Here is a 20,101-nt window from a genome sequence, read left to right on the forward strand (position 1 = left end):
CACGGAGCGGCTGGGCCCGTGAGCCATGGCCGCTGGGCCTGCGCGTCCGGAGCCTGTGCTCCGCAACGGGAGAGGCCACAACAGTGAGAGGCCCGCATACCGAAAAAAAAAAAAAAAAAAAAAAAAAAAAGGGGGCTACCATTTGGGGTAAATAACCATGACTCTACAGTATTAAAGAAGTCCCCTTTAGTTCTATTTTTCTTTCCTTTCTTTTTTTTTAACCTATTTGGGTTTCAGAATCTGCTTTTTAAAAACTCACAATGAAGATATTTAAAATACCTACTAAAAAATTTCATTGAGATTATAACTTTTTAAAAAATATTATTCTTTCTATTTGCTGTTTTTTAATAAGACAGTGAAAATTTAGAATGTAAAAAGAGACTGAAGACAACACATATGGCAAGGCCAAAAAGAGAGCTTAAAATCAAATGAGTAATATTGCATACAGCTGCAAATATTCCATGGTTCAAGCTGAAGCTAGATATAAAATAAGAAAATGTTTCTATTGCAATTCTGTTTCCTATGCCCCTAATTTTTTTAAAGTGTTTTTTATAGAAAATGTCTAATCTGTACAGAGGTAGAGAGAACAGTATAATGAACCCCGTGTACCCAGCACCCAGCTTCACCAATCATCAACACGTGTCCAGCCTTGTTTCACCTATATTTCCACCATCCCACCTCACTCCCACAGGGTTATTTTACAGCACATCCCAGACAACATATCATCTTGTAAGTGTACATGTTATTATGAATTTCTAAAAGACAAGAACTCTTAAAAAGTATAACCTAAATACAATTATTACTTTAAAAAATTAATGACTTGAAAAAAAAATGGTTCTGAAGAACCGAGGGGCAGGACAGGAATAAAGACGCAGATGTAGAGAATGGACTTGAGGACACGGGGAGTGGGAAGGGTAAGCTGGGCCGAAATGAGAGAGTGGCATGGACATATATACACAACCAAATGTGAAATAGATAGCTAGTGGGAAGCAGCTGCATAGCACAGGGAGATCAGCTCAGTGCTTTGTGACCACCTAGAGGGGTGGGATAGGGAGGGTGGGAGGGAGACACAAGAGGGAAGAGATATGGGGATATATGTATATGTATAGCTGATTCACTTTGTTATAAAGCAGAAGCTAACACACCATTGTAAAGCAATTATACTCCAAAAAAAAAATTAATGACTTTTTAACATCACCATATATCCAATCAATGTTTAAATTCCTCTAATAATTATCTTGTAAATGTTTTTTTAACAGTTGTTTTGTTCAAATCAGGATCTAAACAAAATCAACACATTTAATATGCTTGAGAAGTCTTTTAATTCATTTTAAATCCATTGTTCCTCTTCCTCTTATTTTTCTTTGCAATATGTTCATTGATGTAACTGGGTCATTTAATCTATAGTTTCCCACCTTCTGGATTTTGCTGATTGTTACCTCTGGGTTATCAGTTGACTTGTATTTTTGTTTCCTGTGTTTGCTATAAACTGCAAGGGGCTAGACCTAGAGGCTTGATCGGATCAGCCTCTGATTTATTTATTTTATTTTATTTTATTTTTTAGCATGAGTACTTCACAGCTGGTTTATTGTACTTCCATCAGGAGAATGTCTGGTTTTCTGCTGTGTGGCACTAAAATTGGTTCTGGTGTTTTCAGCTTGTTCCACCTTTATCAGCCTTCAACCTAGTATTTTAGCAGCCATTGGTCATTGCCCTAGATTCATTATTTCGAGAGGAGGAGAATGTAACTTTTAAATACATTTTTAAGAGGCAGGTTGAGGGTATGATAGGTGACAAAGCTGTGCCATCTTCCTGTAAAGTCTGGTCACCACAAGAGTCTTCACTAAGTCGGTAGGCACATAGCATCGGCCAGGACACTGTACAAAAGCAAGCCTTACTATCAGAGGATGCAAGGACAACCGAGGCCCAAGCCCAAAAGGGAAAAAGCAGCAGTCAAGCCCTCAGCATACACTGTACTATCTTTACTTTTAACTTTTTACAAATAGCATTTGTAGGGGAAAGAATGGAGAAGCTCCACTGAAATATGCTCACTTTCACTTCTTTCAGCCCGTTTATCCCTTGAGGCTTGAGAGTAAGGGGAATGAATCCCGCTCCTGGACCCTCAACCTGATCATTCTTGAAGATTTTCCTTTTCCAGCCTTGGAGGAATAGGAGGAAAGGGTGGAGATCAAGTGGAAGGAGCTGGGAAGGGCATTCCAGACTAATAGCTACTGGTACGTTCTGTTCAATTGGATTTTAGTCACCAAAATCCTTTTTTTTTTTAACTGAACCTTGCATGACCTAGAAAATAATCGGGCTCAATAGCATCATAAAATGTTGGGGATGAATGTGAATTATTAGGATCTGGCCTTAACCCATGGTTTGACATGTCGCCATACTATAATTGATGTGGGAGCAAATGTAATGGAGCACTGGACTGGAATGTCAGTAAGGGTTTTCCTTGACTCACTCCTTACTAATTAAGGAGAGTGCTGAGCCCCTACAGATTGTGGTGTTGGTCAGGGGTGTTAAGTATGAACTTCACAATGGCAGTAGACTCCACACAGGCAAGCCTTGTTTCTTCCCAGAGTGTTTTCAATAATGTGATGGATGAGTGAAAACTTCCTCCTTGGAAGATCATTCGCCTTTGTGTGTGAGTGGAATTTGTTTCGAAGACTCTTTAATGCAGCATGAAAAAAATCAAGAAAGCATTTCATCTGGATTAATAGAAAGATTTAGCTTTTCTGTGGTGGCATTCATTTTTTAAATTCTTTGCAAACATTAACTAATCCATCTGGAAATCTGTGGAGGCCAGTTACTCTCTATATTTTGTTCTTTCAGAGTTTGGAGAAAGAGATTTAGCTTCTATCCCATGTTTTTGTGCCCTGGCTTCTCTCTCTTCCAGATCTATTTATACATTAGAAGGTTTTCAAAGTCAGAGTCTCCTACTACTTAGTAACTTCTCAAGGGAGGGACAACTATTTTTTCTGTGTGATGATTAATTACTAAGGACATGATCCTAAGGGCTCTGACTCTGGGACAACAAACAATAAAAGTAAATGCTTGTGAAAATAGAAGTCCTGCTTTATGGACATATTTTTCCCTAATAAAAATGAACAATGGGTAAGATACATGCAAAAATGTGAATACAGTCATTATAACTCTGTTGACCTAGAATGTTTTCCAAGTCACAGGGACTGTACTGGTGAGAGTTTTTTGAAGTGATTTTATAACCACAGTTATGTCCTTAGATTTTGAAAGAGTATATAAGTACAGTTTATTACTGGGGGGGAAAAAGTTTATTGAATGAGCAAGCATATACACAGAGATATGTGTAGAGTTTGAAGGATGATACAAAATATTTCTTTTATTTTCTCCGTGAGTTGACACTCAGTTGTACCTAATCCACCTTGATTGATAAACAGGGAGAGCCTGTTCTCTGGAGTCTCACTCTTCTTCCCCCAACTCATTCGCTCTGCAGAGATTATTTATAATGGGCTATGCACTTTTCCAGTCGATGGGACTACAGCAGTAAACAAAAAAAGGGCCTGCCCTTATTGAGCTTACAATTGAAATAATAAACAAATATAAATATTTGTGTCTGTATGTATGTATATTTGTATTAGGTACGTATATAATACATGTGTATGCATTTATTTATATAAACTGATTTATTTACATATATTACATAATGTGTGTCAGGTGTTGATAAGTGCTGTGAAGAAGTCAGGGAAGGCCTCGAATATAAGATGATTCTTGAGCAATGACATGAAGGAAGTAAAAAAGTGAGCCATGTGGCTACTTGGGGAAGAACATCTCAGACAGAGGACAAGTGAGTGGCAGGCCCCTCAGGCAGGAAAGTGTACACAGAACAGCAAGGAGGCTGGCTTGGCTGGAAAAGGGTGGGGCAGAGGTAGAGCCAAATAAAATGATACCAGAGAGATGAGGGAGCACATGTGCATGTGCATGTGTGTGTACGTGTATGTGTGGGGGGAGGGGTACAGGATCAAGCCTCTGTCTTTTTAAGCCTCACTTATTCTCCCCTCTCCTGCCATGCTTCTTCTTCCACTTGGCTTTTCTGTTGAAAGTCAAGTGGTTCTGTCTGGGGAACGAGGCCATGGGAGATGGAGACAAGACTAAGGAAAAGAATTCAGATTCTCCAGATGCTCTGCGTGTGTTTGCAGGGGTGGGGTAGGGATTGATGGGAAAAAACAGCCTTTGAGTCAATAAAGAGCCTACAAGACATACAAATCTTTCTATTACTAATGTTGGCCTCACCTTAATGCCTAGTTTTGGTGCATTTTTATGCTTGCAATCTTTATCTCTTCTTTAACTTACAAACACCTTGTTCTGCCATTCTACCTTGATATGAGCCAGGGGAGTAAGGGAGTGGTTGAATACTCTATCCTGCTACAATTATCCTTAATGCTTCATTTCTTCACTTACAATTAAACTACATTTTATAAAGCTAAGAGGAAGATATTTCAGAAATAAAACACCACTTAAAATAAAATACCAGGTGCATTATCTTCCTCTTCCCTAAACTCCACCCTCCAGGGACCAGTATAGAATATTTGCTCTTGTACATTTATACACTTAATAAAACAAATACAAACTCTGTATATTTGAGAAGAAAATTGAATTAGATACTGTTCCAAGTTGCAGAGTATTTCAGGACACTTCAACATCAGGAGGATTAGTATAAATAGATGATGCAGAGCATAGATTTTTGAATTTGCCAAAGTTTTGTCCAGAGTTGAGGGAAAAGAGTCAAAATTCAGAATTCAAGGTTTTGTTATTCTAAGGAAATAATTACAAGATGAAGTTAGAAATTAATTGTAGTTTTCTGTTTTTTCATAGCCTAAGAAACTTTGGCTTGAGCAGTAGTTTATTATTTGTCAGAAAAAATATCTCAGTTTGTACCTCAGAGAAATGTGGTCCTTACTACCTAATGTAGAATGTGGTCCATCCTGTGCCTCTCTGTCATTTCCTCCTACTTCTCACATCCTCATGCACTTGGGCTGAAGTTAATCTTACATGATGCAGAGATCAATTTAGAAATTCAGCATTGAAGTAATTCCTTTGTCAATAATGATTTTAAAATGATTTTTAAATGAACTAATTTTCTCTCAACATTGTGATTAGGATAATCACTTCGTTGGAATGTATGTACAATAGAGATAAAGGGTATTTAAGCCGTGAAGGCTAATTATTCTATTTTCTTTTATGAATAGTTAATGTTTATACCCCAGGAGGATCTTAGGCTAAAATGCACTTGAGTTTTCCTTTATGACTCTTGCAGATTCAAGCTGGACTAGGTATGTTGGTTTGCCATACATAGAGACCTAAATCAAGAAAACAGCCAGTTTAATTTTGATTGTTTAAGAGAATTAATGCCATTATCTATTTTTTATAGTCTCTATTTCTGATGTCTTCTAATGTGGTTTCCCTGCACAAAAAGAAACATCACTGAATTTTATTTATGAGTAATTTTTTTGGTATTGGTTTTTCATTACATTCTCACAAGGTATCTTGAGAATTGGGGTTATTTTACTGTTATTTTACAATCATGTGATGTACTTGAAAATGGAGAACCTTGAGTGGGGTGGATGGTGGGAGAGGCCTGACTTGCCTAATAATGACAAGATGTCTTTGTACTTGGGTATGAAGCGGTGGAACCTCCCTAAGCAGGGTGATTTGAGGTTTTTTTATTTTCCTAATAGAAGTGACTGTCTGTCCCAATCTATCCATGTATCCATCTATCTTTTCCTATATTAATCTCTTCATAACCCACACAAATCACAGGTTATAACTCTAGGACCTGGAAAACAAGCCAAATTCTCAGAATCACAAGGAAACAAATCTGCTGACCAATGGAGGTGATCACCAGTTACAACTTGGGGAAAATGGAGGGGTGGGGAGGGGGGGCTAATGCTTCTCCTCACTCTGGGAGGTGGCTGTGTTCCTCTGAGGGATGAGATGTCTGTTCTCAGCCTTGCTCTTGATTAGCCTCCATACTTGTTTATATCCCAGCCCCCAATCAACCTAGTCACCAAAATAACACACCGATAACTTACAGAAAAACAGAGATTGTCAAAAAAAAAACCTCTCTCTTTCTCTCAAAATACATCCCAACAAGAAAGTAAAACTAGACTATGGTCCACTATTAGTTACCTATTACTGTGTAACAAATTAGAACCCAATAAGGTTAAAACAATCCACATTTATTACCTCACAGTTTCTGAAAGTTAGGAGTCCAGGAATTGGCTTACCTGGATCCTCTGCAAGGCTACAGTCAAGGTGTTATCCAGGGCTGGGTTCTCATCTGGAGGCTTGACTGGGGATGGATCCTCTTCCAAACTCACTCAGTTCTTGGCAGAATTCATCGCCTTGTAGCTGTAGGACTGGCGTCCCTGGCTTCTTGCTAGCTATCAGCTGGGGGTCACTCTCAGCTCCTAGAGGAACTGTAGCCCACAGATCCTTGCTACATGGCCCTCTCCATAGGCCCTCTCACACCATGCAGCTTACCTCTTCACAGCCTGCAAGGAGAAAGTCTCTAACATCTGTCTGTTAGCAAGATGGAGACGTTGTAATCACAGGAGTGATTACATCACCTTTGCCATAACCTTATGGCTAAAAGTAAGTTTATCTCCCATGCAAGGGGAGGAAATTGCACAAAGACATCAACCACAGGAGGCAGGAATCATGGGGCTACCTGAGAACCTGTCTACCATACTACTGTGAAGTGATTATTTACTAATTATATCTCATCTCATTCCAAAAAGGATGTGGACTAAATTGTGGATATACAGTACAATACAGCAGACTATTGCACTGACATAGATGAAGAGTAAACCAGAAGGCATTTTGCATCTAGTTGAGCCATATTTAAGGTGAAGTGATTTTGTGATGTATAGAACACTTTGGAATATTTTTCCAATCCAGAAAGAAAGCAATCATGAAATTTGGGGGAATAAGCATCATGTCTTAGTATACCAAATGGAAAATAAAGTTGAACTTGGAGAATGAAGATTGTATTGGATGGTGAATGGCTCTATGCCAATGCCAATCATTTTTTCCTCTAGACCACATTTCATTTTTCATTTTCTACTCTCCCCAGACACCATGTTCTCCATCCTCTTCCTGACCTCATTACATGAATATCCTCTTCATGCTGGCCATTTACTGCCTGTGCCAGCATATTCTGCATTGGGACCACAGCAATCATTGATAGAAGAGGTGCTGACCAAATATCATCATGGTCTGTCCATCCATGACCACCAGTGCCCCGGGGCATGGTCATTGTCACTCTGTGTCCCAGGCTTCAGTGAAACCACTGTCTCAAGATTGGTCAGCCTCTTCTCACTACTCTTACCTGGCTCCTCCATCTGCCACCTATTTACTTAAGGTGGTAACTTTCTGCTACTTTCTTGGTTTCGTTTTCCAGATCAGTATCTATGACCAACTTTGGTACTTAGGTCATGTTCCAAAGCTGAAATTTGTGTCTACATTATTTTAACAGTGTTTAAAAATGAGCTTACTGATTTATTTGCCATAGTGCTAGAAAATACAGAATTAAGATTTGTACCTTACCTTAAAATGAAACATGTTTAAAGATCCATTCTTATTGCTAATGCCTTATCCCAATTATGTTTAAATCCCAAATACATAAGTCATTGCCTTGCTATATAGGATGCAAACTGTGACTCACGTTCTGTCACTATAATTTCATTTGTTCTCACTTTAAATTTATGACCACCTACCTCAAGTGGACCCTTGGAGCTGCCACGTGATCTTGCTCGTTTCTTTGCCAATTCACTGTCTCATTTTATGGACAATTATTTCACACCTTCTCTGTCCTCAAACCTCCAACTCTTCCTTCTGCATTACTCTCAGCTGATGACCTTGCTTTCTATTTCACTGAGAAAACAGAAAACACGAAAACCAATCATACACATACACACACACACACCACCACCACCACCACCACATCTCCCAACTTACCCTGTATGGGCTCTGCCTTCCCTCTACTTGTTGTGGGTAAACTGTCCATGTTTTTTCATTTGTACACTAGACGCCTTCCCCTCTTTATCTGCTCAGAAATATTATTCCCGCAACTGCCACTCTTTCTCCAGCATCACCGATTTTTTTCACTCTACTGAATTTTTCTCAGTCGTTCTTACTCAGTACTCAATTATTCTCACTCATAACCATTATAAAGCCAGTTTTTAGATGCAATATCTCCTCCCATCTAAAAATTCTCCCTTGCTTCCACGTCTCCCTATATCACTGGCTAGTCAGGCTTCCAACCCTATCACTTCAACTCTTCACAGCTTTTGTCAAAGTGTCCAATGACTTCCCCATTTTCTAACCTACTGGTGGATTATAAGTCTTCATCTTACTAGACCTAAGCAACATTTGACAGAAGTGCTGCTCCTCCTTCTTTCCTGGGCTGCACTCCATCTTAGTTCTCCCCTCACCTCATGGTCCACCTCCAGTTTCCTTTGCTGGTTCCTCTGCATCTCCCTTTCCTCTAAATGTTGGAGTACCCCAGGTCTCATCCTTGGAATTCTTCCTTCTTTACGGACACTGACTCTCTTGATCCTATTCAGTCTCCTGGCTTTAAATACCACCTATATATTTTCAAATACAAAATTATATCCATGGCTTAAATTTCTCCTTGAACTACACATTTATATGCCCAGATAACTTCCTGACATCTCTGAATGGATGTCTAAAGAGCATCTCAAACTCAACATGTCCAGAACAAATGTTCTGATACCTGCTACCATCAAACATGCTTCTGAAAACTCAATAAATAACAAGCCCATTATTTTACTTCCTTAGGCCAAAAATCCTGCCATCATCTACACTCCTATTTCTCTCACACCCACATCCTATCCAACGGTAAATTCTGTTGACTCTACCTTTAAAATATGTCCAGAATACATACAGACCTGACTGCTTCTCTCTACTTCCCACATTACTCTCCAGGTCCAAGTCACCGTAAAATCCCCCTAACTACTCTCCCTCCTTCCACCTTTGCTCGTGGTAACCTACATGGCACACAGAATCAGGACCATCATTTTATTTATAGTGTAAATCAGGTGATGTCACTCTCTCTTCTGCTCAAGTCTCTCCAAAGTCTTCACCTCATTCAGAGTAAATGTCATGTCCTTCCAGAGGCCTCATTTCCTCCCACTTTTCCCCTTTAGCATCATGTTCCAGCCTCTTCTGAAACACTCTTCCTCCAGATAGCTACATGACTTCCTCACTTACTCCAGACCTCTCTCAAATGTCACCTTATCATAAGCACCTTCCCAGACCAATAAATATAAAACAGCACTCCCCAACCCCACTACCACCACCTTCCTTAACTCTATTTTCTACATAATATCAATTGGCACCTGCCATATTATATGTTTATGTGTTTATTTCTGCTTCCCTCGACTAGAATACAACCTCCACAAGTACAGACCTTTATGTTCAGCGCTAGGACAAACATCAATAGTACCAAGTACATAGCAGCTACTCCACGAATATTTGAAGAATGAAAGAAATTAGCAACACATGGCATTTGAGAGAATATGCCCTTCATGAATAACAAAAAATAAATATCAATTGTGCCAAGTCCTTTGCTGGCATGAGGAAACAACGCTGTAAATTATGTGGTCTCTGATGTGAAATTGCCCTGGATCTGGTTGGAAGGCAAGATATAGAAATAAAGTAATAATCCACAGTACAGAGGTGCAGAGGGAAATGCCAAATGAGTGATATAGAGAGAATGTGCTTGGTTCAGGCTAGAAATTAATCTTCTCCGTCAGTGAAATTTTACTTATCCCAGTGCCAGGCACTGAGCTGGGAGGGGACTTGATATGGAAGGCTTTCATGATTAAGGGGCCCTATGAGCTTGCCCTTAAATAAATCAGGACTAGAGAAACAGCATTCCAGACAGGAAAAGGAAGTGAGCAAAGGCATGAAATTGGAAATGTGTGTGACATGTTTGGATAAAAATGAGGCAGCCAGTTTACTTGGAGTTTTGCACATGGAAGTAAGAGATGATGGAGTTGGAAAGGTGGAGACCACAAATAAAAGGCTAAGAGGTTGAGATTACACTTCTCATCTAATAGGTTACCATTGAGAGGGAAAGAGATTCCCTCTTCCCGCTCCCATTTCATCCTATACACACCTTAATCTCTGCACTTCCTTCTATCACATCAGAAACGATAAGAATGGAGGATCACATACATGTGTAAACTTAAATGATGTCTGGCCCCTCCACCCGAATACAGAATTCCCTAGCCTGGAAACCAGGCCTTGTCTGCAGGTTGGTTGGCTGGTTGGTTTTGCGCCCCTGCCTGGCACAATGACAACTGTGCTCAGGATATATGTTAGTTGAATGAATGGATGAATGAATGACTCTCAATAAATGTTTGTTCCTTCAAACTGAGAGCAGCTGAAAATCCTTTGCCTGCAGACTATCTTTTTGATTTAAAATACAGTAAACAAACACAAACACACATACACAGCAAAAATAGAATTGAGATACTTTTCAAATTAGCAATAACAAGACTCGCAGGTTATCTTAGCAGATAGGTGTAGATGAGATCTGTGAGAATTCATCTTCAGCTTAGTCCAACATGAGTATTTTGTAATACTCACTCCCCTTATGATTGAGTGAACTGTAATGAAAATTGCCCCCACAGCCTTTGGAGGTTTTTAATTGGAAACAATGGTTTTGTTGGTAATGGCCCAGCTGTTTCATTGCCTGACACACAGCCTTGCCCACAGTAGGTGCTTAGTAAAAGTCAGTGAATGAAATGAGTAAGAGAAGAAATAAGTCCATGAGCTTGCCTGCCTGTATCTCAGCCTTCCTGCCATTTCAGCAGAGCCCCCTGTGCAGGGGAGGCTGTGATGATTGAAACGACCCAGTTGTTTCAGTTGGGTGAGGATTTCCTCCCAGTTTTCACTGTGAGGTCTCCAAAGAGGGACTCAGAGACCAATTAGCACTTGGTACTCACCTGGGTGGTGACTGTGGATTCTGCATCTGCTCCTTTAGAAGCGAGAGACAGATGGAACTTAGGCAGAAGGAAAACTGGAAGGGGACATTTCCCAAGGACCACAAAAGGACATTTTGGGGATGCCTGTGAGGGGTCAGGTGAGAGGGTGAGTAGGACAGAAACCCAAGCTGAGTGCCTGTGAGCCAGGGGCCAGGCCTCCCTTTACACTGTGCTCAGCGGAATGCAGATGCAGAGCTTGGGAAAGTGTCAGCTAACTTTTCTGCACGTGCTTCTTAGTCATCTAGGCAGCTGGACACATTCATCATCATCTTCCCTCCCACCAATGGCCCACTACTGTTCTCTGCACAGTGATTTATTGTCAGGGTGAAAATGCAAGGAAATTGTCTCTACACAAAAGCCTTCTCCTTGGCCTCAAACCAGTCAATAACTCCCCAGCCCCAGGAGACACATTTTTTCTCCCACTCAGTAATTTTTAAAGTGATGTGTTTGATCATACACAATATATATTATCTCAGAGTCTCTGCTGCCATCTTCAACTTTGGGACTGCTTCAACCTTCCTGTGAACTTCCTTGTAAATCAATCTCATTCTCTTTCTAAATTCTACATTTGAATGCTTAGTTGAATTCCTTTCTTCTTTTTCATCCGTTTTTTTTTGAAGGAGTACATATTCCTAAGAAGATTCTAGAAAACTCCCCTCCATTCCGTTCAAACATTTCTTGATGCTATCACTTTACAGTTGGGTTTCCTTAAGAGGTTCTGTGTTCCCCTAGTAGGGGGCGGGTGTTCAGAGCCTGAGGTCACCCTGGGATGGAAGGATCAGAGGAGAGAAGCAAGGGCAATGTCGGGGATCCAGGGACAGGGTTAGTGGAGTCCACAGGAAGAAGATGGTGAAGAAATAAGGGGAAGGAATTCTGGGATTGGACATATCAGGAAGTGGGAGGGGTGTGAACAAACCCTGGGAATGACTTAAGGGAGGGGAATTCTTATGAATCACAAAGAGGTGTACAGTCTGACGTGACTTCAGACGGCATTCTTAAAAATAAAATTTTTTAAGAACTGGAAATTTTGAAGAATCTATAAACTTAAAGGAGATTTTCTTTAATTTGGCAGAGAAGATTTAACCAGCATCCATTCACCAGGGTCCCATCTACCTTAAGCCCCCGACTTGTTTCTCTGATTCTTCCCATCCCAATGGAATGCTAACTTTGGGCAAGTCATTTCACCTCTGAGGGTTCCCATTTCCCCAGCTATAAAATGAGGGAAATGGACAACTGCTGGCTCAGGTCCCTTCTAGTTCTTCAGTAAATTGATTTTATCATCACCCTTTTCTCTCCTAAGAAAATCACAGAATGTATAATTAGGGATAAAAGCAGCTAAAGCAAAAAACGTATTGGAAACTGCTTAATGCATTGGAGACAGATGTAACTTATCATCAAATCCTTCGAGTGTATCTATTTAGTCCTAAAAATGCTGCCTAAAATGCCTATAAAAGTGAGGCAAACATGATTGACACAATCTCCTGGGGGAGAAAACACTACCAAAAACAAATCCTCAGAAAGCATTGCTAAAAATTGGTTGCCCAAAATACAGGGGAAATTTGGAGTTGTTTCTTTATCTCTGAATCCTTAGACAAATTATAAAATTTTTTACCTGTTAATTTTTTCACACTTGGAAATTTTGGTGATAACATGGCCTGTTACTTTTCTTCCTGAAGTGTTATAAGGAAGAATTAGTACATGTAAGGAACTTGGGATGTTCGGAAATAAAGGCACAATGGAAATGCATCTCTACCCAATTATCAGATACATCTCAGCCCTCAAAACTGCACTCCGGAATTCCCTCACAAGCCTGTACTCCTTCCAGTCTTCTCCTTCTTGGTCATGAGCAACTGGTCAGACTACCAGTTGCTCAGGCCAAAATGGACCACCACTACCCTGGTCCAAGTTACCACACTTTCTACTAACTCACCTCCTTCCTTCTAACCTTGCATCCTCTCTGCAGTCTCTTCTTAGAACATTAGCCATAAGCACACATCAGATCATGTCCCTCCTTTGCTCAAAACCTTCCAGCAGCTTCCCATTTTTCTGCAAATAAAAACACAAAAGCAAACAAGACCAAACTTGGTCTGAGCCTGACTTTCCCACCCTATTACCTTTCCCACCACCTCCCTGACTTCCTCTCTGCTTGCTCAGCACCAGCTACATTCTCCTCGCTGCTCCTTGAATATAGCAGGCCATCCTGCCTAGGGCCTTTACCAGGTCCTTCCACCAGGAACCCTCTGCCCCAGAGTTCCCCCTTCAAGACTCTGCTGAATTATCCCCTTCCCAAGAGGCCTTCCCTGAGCACCTCATGTAAAGTTCAACCAACCCCCACCCACCGTGAAGCCCTGCATTCCAGGTACCCTTTGTTAGGCTGTTTTTTTTCCCTGTAATACTTGTCACGTTTTTTAAATACTAAATAATTTACTAATTTGTTTGTCATGGCTCTTGAGACCCCACTTCCCATCCCATTTAGAATGTTCGCTCCACAGAAGTAGGGAATCTTTCTCTGTTTGACTCATTGATGTGTCCCAGAGAACATAGAACGGTGTCTGGCACATACAAGGCACCACATCTAAATTATTTGAGTGAGAGAGTGAGGAGTAGCCCTGCATGACTAAGAGAAGCCTCATGGGGGATGGGGAAGGAGACTTTAAGCGGATTCATCCTAGGTAATTTAGGGGATTTTGTTCAATTACTATCCTTAACATAATCTTTCTTAGATTCTAGTTTTAGTTGTTCATACATACACCAATTTTGAAGTCTGTGGGAGTAATGTTGTATTCATCTTTTTGCACAAAAATCCCTTCACTCTTTACATATAGTGGGTGTTTGCAAAACATTTTTTTTAGAACTATCTAATAGGTTTATATTAAAAAATTAGTACAGGTTTGGGTAAATATCATATAAATACAATAAAGTGTATAAAAATCACTCACAATCCTAAAATACATTGTTACATTTTGTTGGATTTCCTTCCAATCATTTACTTATCCATACACGTTTCATGTAATCGAGATGATACTGTGTGGGGTGCCATATGTAAATATCGCGTTCAGGATATTACTTTCTTCAATGAATGTGCCACTTGTTACTATGTGCACAGTAGAATAGAGCTCCATGAAGCCAGTGACCATGCTGTCTTGTTGACTAATCAGAGCCTCAAGTTAAGACTGTGACTTGCACATGTTAAATGCTTCATGTATATTTATTAAACTAGCATGTGTTTGTTAACATTACCCCATGAGCATTTCTCCCATGTTACTAATATTATTTAAAGGCATCAAAACATTTCTTGAAGTGAATCAAAATAATGTTTACGAAATGAAACAAAACAAAATTGAATGAGTTTATCCTGCTTTGTACTTTGTGCTTTGTAAGGTATATATTTTTATATGTATATTTCTGTATATTTATGCAAATATGTATTTATATGTATTCTTATATATGAATATGTATACATATTTATATATTTATCTTTTTAAATTGACTAAAAATGATATTGCCAAGGTATATTTACACAAACATGATGGATCAGTACAAATTTTTTTAAAAAAAACTGAAAAAAGAGAAGAGAGAGTAAAAACTTAAGTAGTGTAGATAAATTTCTGGCTATTGCCTTCCACAAGTGTAGTCCCAAGAGAGAGAAGGGGATAAGACAGGTGAGTGTGTCCTTCTCCCAGGCAATCTGAGTTCCTGTGAGCCCTCGTGGTGTGAGAACCTTGAAGTGGTGAGTGGTATTCTAGTATTTAAAGATCTGCATTTTTCATACAACATAACATCCTTACATGAGTCTTACTTTATCTAGTACTCAGTCGACGAAATAGCCATTCGTTCCAGTTCTTAAGAATGATTTCTCTGGGTCTGGCTTCTTGGGATATGGTATGTCACTCTCCAACATGGAGCCGTTTTAAACGATTTTCAAGAGTAATCTTGACTATGCATGATTTTTGCTTTGTATGCTGATTTCAGAACCTAACCCCCATGTGACTCTACAGTGGTCTCTAAGCACCGTGGCATACCTAGCAGAGCCACAAAGAAGGTTATCCCTTGCTGAAGATTAAAACCTAAGATATATTTAATGAATTGGACCCACTGCTGTTGCAGCAGAGGAAGTAGATGGACATTGTAATAAGGTTCTCTAAATGAATAATGATTTCTTACAATGAAAATGGTGACCCACTGCTCTCATATCTACTGAAAACAGAAGAGCAGGAAATGGGTTTAAAATATGCCAGCTACTGGGCTTCCCTGGTGGCGCAGTGGTTGAGAGTCCGCCTGCCGATGCAGGGGACGCGGGTTCGTGCCCCGGTCCGGGAAGATCCCGCATGCCGCGGAGCGGCTGGACCCGTGAGCCGTGGCCGCTGAGACTGCGCCTCCTTAGCCTGTGCTCCACAACGGGAGAGACCACAGCAGTGGGAGGCCCGCGTACCACAAAAAAAAAAAAAAAAAAAAAAAAAAAAAAAAAATATGCCAGATACTGAGAAGGTTCCTTGAGAGAGGTTTTATGTGGAAACCTCTTCTTATGTGGAAATTTTTAACCTCATTCTGTCTGGGATAGTTTATTACCAGCATTTCTCAGAGTGTGTTTTGGATACGAAGAGGGTTTACTCAAAATAGGGATTCTGTCATCAAATACATTTTACATCATTTGAGAAATGTTGATTTAAACATATGAAGGGAAGGGCGTAATTTGTACAGACTTGTAATGACCCCTTCGGTGCATTATTCAAATTTTTCCAACTTATCCCTTCAAGAATAACAACAGCCAAACAAATCTTCACAGAATTATCCCTTTAACATCACCACCTAAATAAGCATTCCTTTGGAACTTTTTATTTTAAAGGTATAGAGAGTTTCTAACAAGTCAACAGTAAGTAGAAGATGCCTTGGGAGGAAAGTCAAATGTTCACCTGGTTGACTGTTGATTTAAAAAGAGACGAAAAGTGTAACAATTCACTTTAAAAATGCATCTGTGTCAATATCGTGTTGCCTTGTGTAGGTTAGTTAACTTAATGTACACTAGGAGTAGTTAGCATTTAAAGTACTATACTCAGTTTACAATAGCCAAAACATAGAAGCAACCTAAATGTCCATCGACAGATGAGTGGATAAAGAAGATGTGGTACATATATACAATGGACTATTACTCATAAAAAGGAATGAAATAATGCCATTGGCAGCAACGTGGATGGGCCTAGAGATTATCATACTAAGTGAAATATGAAAAAGAATGAAAAATATCACTTATATGTGGGATCTAAAATATGACACAAATGAACTTATTTACAAAACAGAAACAGATTTACAGACGTAGAAAACAAACTTATGGTTACCAAAGGGGAAAGGGGGTGCAGAGGGATAAATCAGGAGTTTGGGATTAGCAGATACAAACTACTACATATAAAATAGATAAACAGCAAGGTCCTACTGTATAGCATAGTGAACTATAGTCAATATTCTGTAATAAACCATAATGGAAAAGAATATGAAAAAGAATCACTGTGCTGTACACCAGAAACTAACACAACATTGTAAATCAACTATACTTCAATAAAAAGAAAAAAGTAAAGTAATATACTCAGGAGTCCCTCCCTGCTCTTGAGGAACCTCTACATACTCTTCCAATACTGTTGTCAAAATCCATACCAGACTGGGCATATACCCAGAGAAAATCATAATTCAAAAAGACACATGCACCTCAATGTTCACTGCAGCACTATTTAAAATAGCCAGGTCATGGAAGCAACCTAAATGCCCATTGACAGACGAATGGATAAAGAAGACGTGGTACATATATACAATGGAATATTATCCGTAAAAAGGAATGAAATTGGGTCATTTGTAGAGACAGGGATGGATCTAGAGACTGTCATACAGAGTGAAGTAAGTCAGAAGGAGAAAAACAAATATCATATATTAACGCATATATGTGGAATATAGAAAAATGGTACAGATGAACCGGTTTACAAGGCAGAAATAGACACAGATGTAGAGAACAAACATATGGACACCAAGGGGGGAAGCGAGGGTGTGGGGTGGTCGTGGTGGTGGGATGAATTGGGAGATTGTGATTGACATATATACACTAATATGTATAAAATAGATAACTAATAAGAACCTGCTGTATAAAATAATAATAATAATTCAAAAAAATAATAATCCCTACCAGAGGTTTGTTCTTCACTGTGAGGGTTGTTAGAAAATAACTTTATACTGGTGGATAAGTGGGGCCAAGGTAGGTGGCTGGTTAGAAAGAGTGTACAGGCACAATCTCCCTTGAATGAATGAAGCCCAGCAACCTTGCTAAGCTAGAACCCACGCTCTGTTGGGTCCTGTGTCCCCACACTTCACAAAGTCTATGAGCCTGACTTGACTGGAAGGTGGCTTCTATGCCTCAGAGTGTTTTTACATTGTCCTCAGAGAGAGTGTTCCAGGCAACATAGTGCAGGAGAGCTACAAGACTGACTGGGCACTTCCCTGGGCCTACAAGAGCTTTTACTTGCTTGCTGATAAATGTTTGTATTTCCAGCTGTATTTTACCCAAAACTTGCTATCAGTGTTACATCCCCTCTGGCTCTAAACACCAGGGACCACTCATGTTCAGAAAGGATCCAGCAATCTTTAAGCAACCAAATTGGCTTAGGTCAATTTCCAACACCAGGACTCTGACATTTTTTATTAAAAAGTAACCCAATGAAAGGAATATCTTTAATGTCGGCCTTCCTGGAATCACTAGAAAATTCTACTTATTCAAATCTGTCACAATCCCTTTTGCCATTAGTAATTTGGCCAGTGGATTTTAATCATCTATATACAGATACTATATATAGACAGACATGAGCCTTTAACAAGGCCTTTTTTGGGTAACAATTTAATGCCAAATACTACTGGAAAACCAATTTTACTGGTTTTTTTAGCCAAACACATTTGTTTTTGTCATTTTCAAGGAATTTTCTAGGAAAAAACAACTTCCAGTTAGTGATCATTGGGCTGAGATTTTACTGTGTCTTTACTACATTTTCAAGCTTCATGTGGATCATACAGTTTCTTCTTTCTTGGATATACTTTAAAGATTTAGGTTGACACCATTTGATGGAAAGCAGTCCCTTCCATGTCTTGATGCATGTGTGTGTTGATGCATCTGCTGAGCTCATAGAAATACAGGTACTTGGTGTCATTTTTAAATAAAGGCTTCTTTTTCTATCCATTGCTACATTTTAACAGTCAATTACAACTGCCCTTTTAAATGATGGAGGTTGGCTGTTTGAATGTATTATGTATTAATTATGGGGGAAGTGAACTATTCTTTTAGGTGAGTTATTTGTGAAAGTAGCTTTTTAAACACCTCTTAAAAAGCAAAATAATCCATCACACTTTATAACCATATGTCTCAGAAACAGGAAATTGGGTCCTGTCCAAGGACATGCAGCATATTTTGATGATGGAAGATATTTTGCTTTGGATAAATGCAGCATGATTGCAGGAATCAAATCTATTAATAGGAGCTCCTCCAAAAGTTGTTATGCAACTAAATCTTTTCCTTCTTTTTAGCTGCTAAAATAGAAGCTTACTGGATTTATTGTTACTTTCATATGTCATGAAGTAAGCCAGAAATTTCTCACCATATTTTTTTGATAAAGTATGGTGAACATTTGACTACCCTTATGAAATGCAGGTCTAAAACATTTGAATCTTTACCAAGTGAGTGAAACTCTGTAGATTATATTGAGTTTCTTTTCCTTACTGATTTCAGATTACAGAGCAAAAGCACCATCGTCTAGGTGACAATAAATGACAGAAGAATGAGATATTATGTCTTATAATTTTATAAATAAGCTGATTTTAATCTGCCTTCACCTGTCTATCATTGATGCCTCTTGGGGAAGAAAGCTCAGCTTTGGAAAAGCAAGTTTTGAATTGGCTGAGAGAAGACTGGATTGTATAAATCTACTTTTGTCTTCCAACTATTTTGCTTTCTCATTTAAATTTTATCAGTGAATTTTAGAGCTTATGAAAGTTATCAAATGAATTGCTAACTTAAGCCAAGTAGAGTGTGGGCTGGCAGCCATGCTGTATGAGGTCCTGTAACAATCGTTTTCTGCTCCAGTTCAGCTTTGTCCTGCTGCTTTTAGAGGAAAGAAAAAGCTAAATGGGTCATCTGGTCGACCATGTCTGCATCTGAGCTACAGATATGTGGCCTGTGCTCAAGTTGTGGGAGAACTGTCCTAACCCCTCCGTAGCATGATGTTATGGCACTTCAATCCTGAATCAGAGACACAGCTGAGTACAAAATCATTACGAGATAAAGCAGAAGTGATTCTGCTTTCAGAATCAGCTTTTAACTTTTCTTACCTTAAGACTGCCCCAGATTTTCTTGCCCCATGTTGCCGCCTGGGTCTGTCTGTGTATGTGTCTGTGTCCTGTATCTGTGTGCAGATCTTTGTTTCCTCAGCTATGCCCCATGCTCTGGAAGCTGAGATCAGAGTAAAAGTGGAAGGAACAGCCAGGAGCTCCCAGGTTACACTTCGGCCCCAGAGCTGAAACTCATCTGCTGTAATTTATAGCATTGAAAAAAACTGTTACTCTTCCATTAGTGGCTTGGCAGATGTGCGGCTGTGCAGAAGCTGAGTGACTCTGGGCTTACACTCAGTCACCATGGAGACTTCTACTCGGGTATTGAGAGAAAGTATTTGTTTACCTCTTTGCAGCTCAGGAGGAGGCTTTTCTATATCTTCCCAAGACAGAAAAGAAGATTCAAGCCAGTAATAGCTGCCGCGGGGAATATATTAATATCCCACCTCTGTTTTCACAAGTACGTTATGAGACAGGCTTGGTCAGATATCAACACCTTTGTTTTTAACTGATCATCCAGTTAAAGCACAAAAAAAGTAATTTTCCTGAAGTCACACAGTTGGTCATGCGTAGAATAACATAGGCTATTAGTAGCTATATTATTAGGTACTTTCATTCTAATCTCTATTCCCTGTCCTCGCGTAATTAGGAATAAGTCAGTTTCCATTGGACTCTTTTCCTAAAAA

The 20,101-nt window shown here is 39.4% G+C and overlaps 1 long non-coding RNA gene across 3 annotated transcripts in view; it reads right to left on the minus strand.

Moving 5' to 3' along the window:
• LOC114486479 (uncharacterized) overlaps positions 1 to 19,540 on the minus strand; it is a 63,130-nt gene extending 43,590 nt beyond the window's left edge. For all 3 annotated transcript variants that reach the window (XR_003680292.1, XR_008617675.1, XR_003680291.2), the window contains exons 1-4: positions 19,416 to 19,540; positions 12,991 to 13,106; positions 7,764 to 7,920; positions 6,273 to 6,464 (exon numbers count right to left, since the gene is read on the minus strand). This is a non-coding gene — a long non-coding RNA (uncharacterized lncRNA). The remainder of the gene's footprint in view (positions 1 to 6,272; positions 6,465 to 7,763; positions 7,921 to 12,990; positions 13,107 to 19,415) is intronic.
• Between the last annotated feature and the right edge of the window lie 561 nt (positions 19,541 to 20,101).

Source organism: Physeter macrocephalus, chromosome 6 (genome assembly GCF_002837175.3).
Source record: "Physeter macrocephalus isolate SW-GA chromosome 6, ASM283717v5, whole genome shotgun sequence".
NCBI lineage: Eukaryota > Metazoa > Chordata > Mammalia > Artiodactyla > Physeteridae > Physeter > Physeter macrocephalus.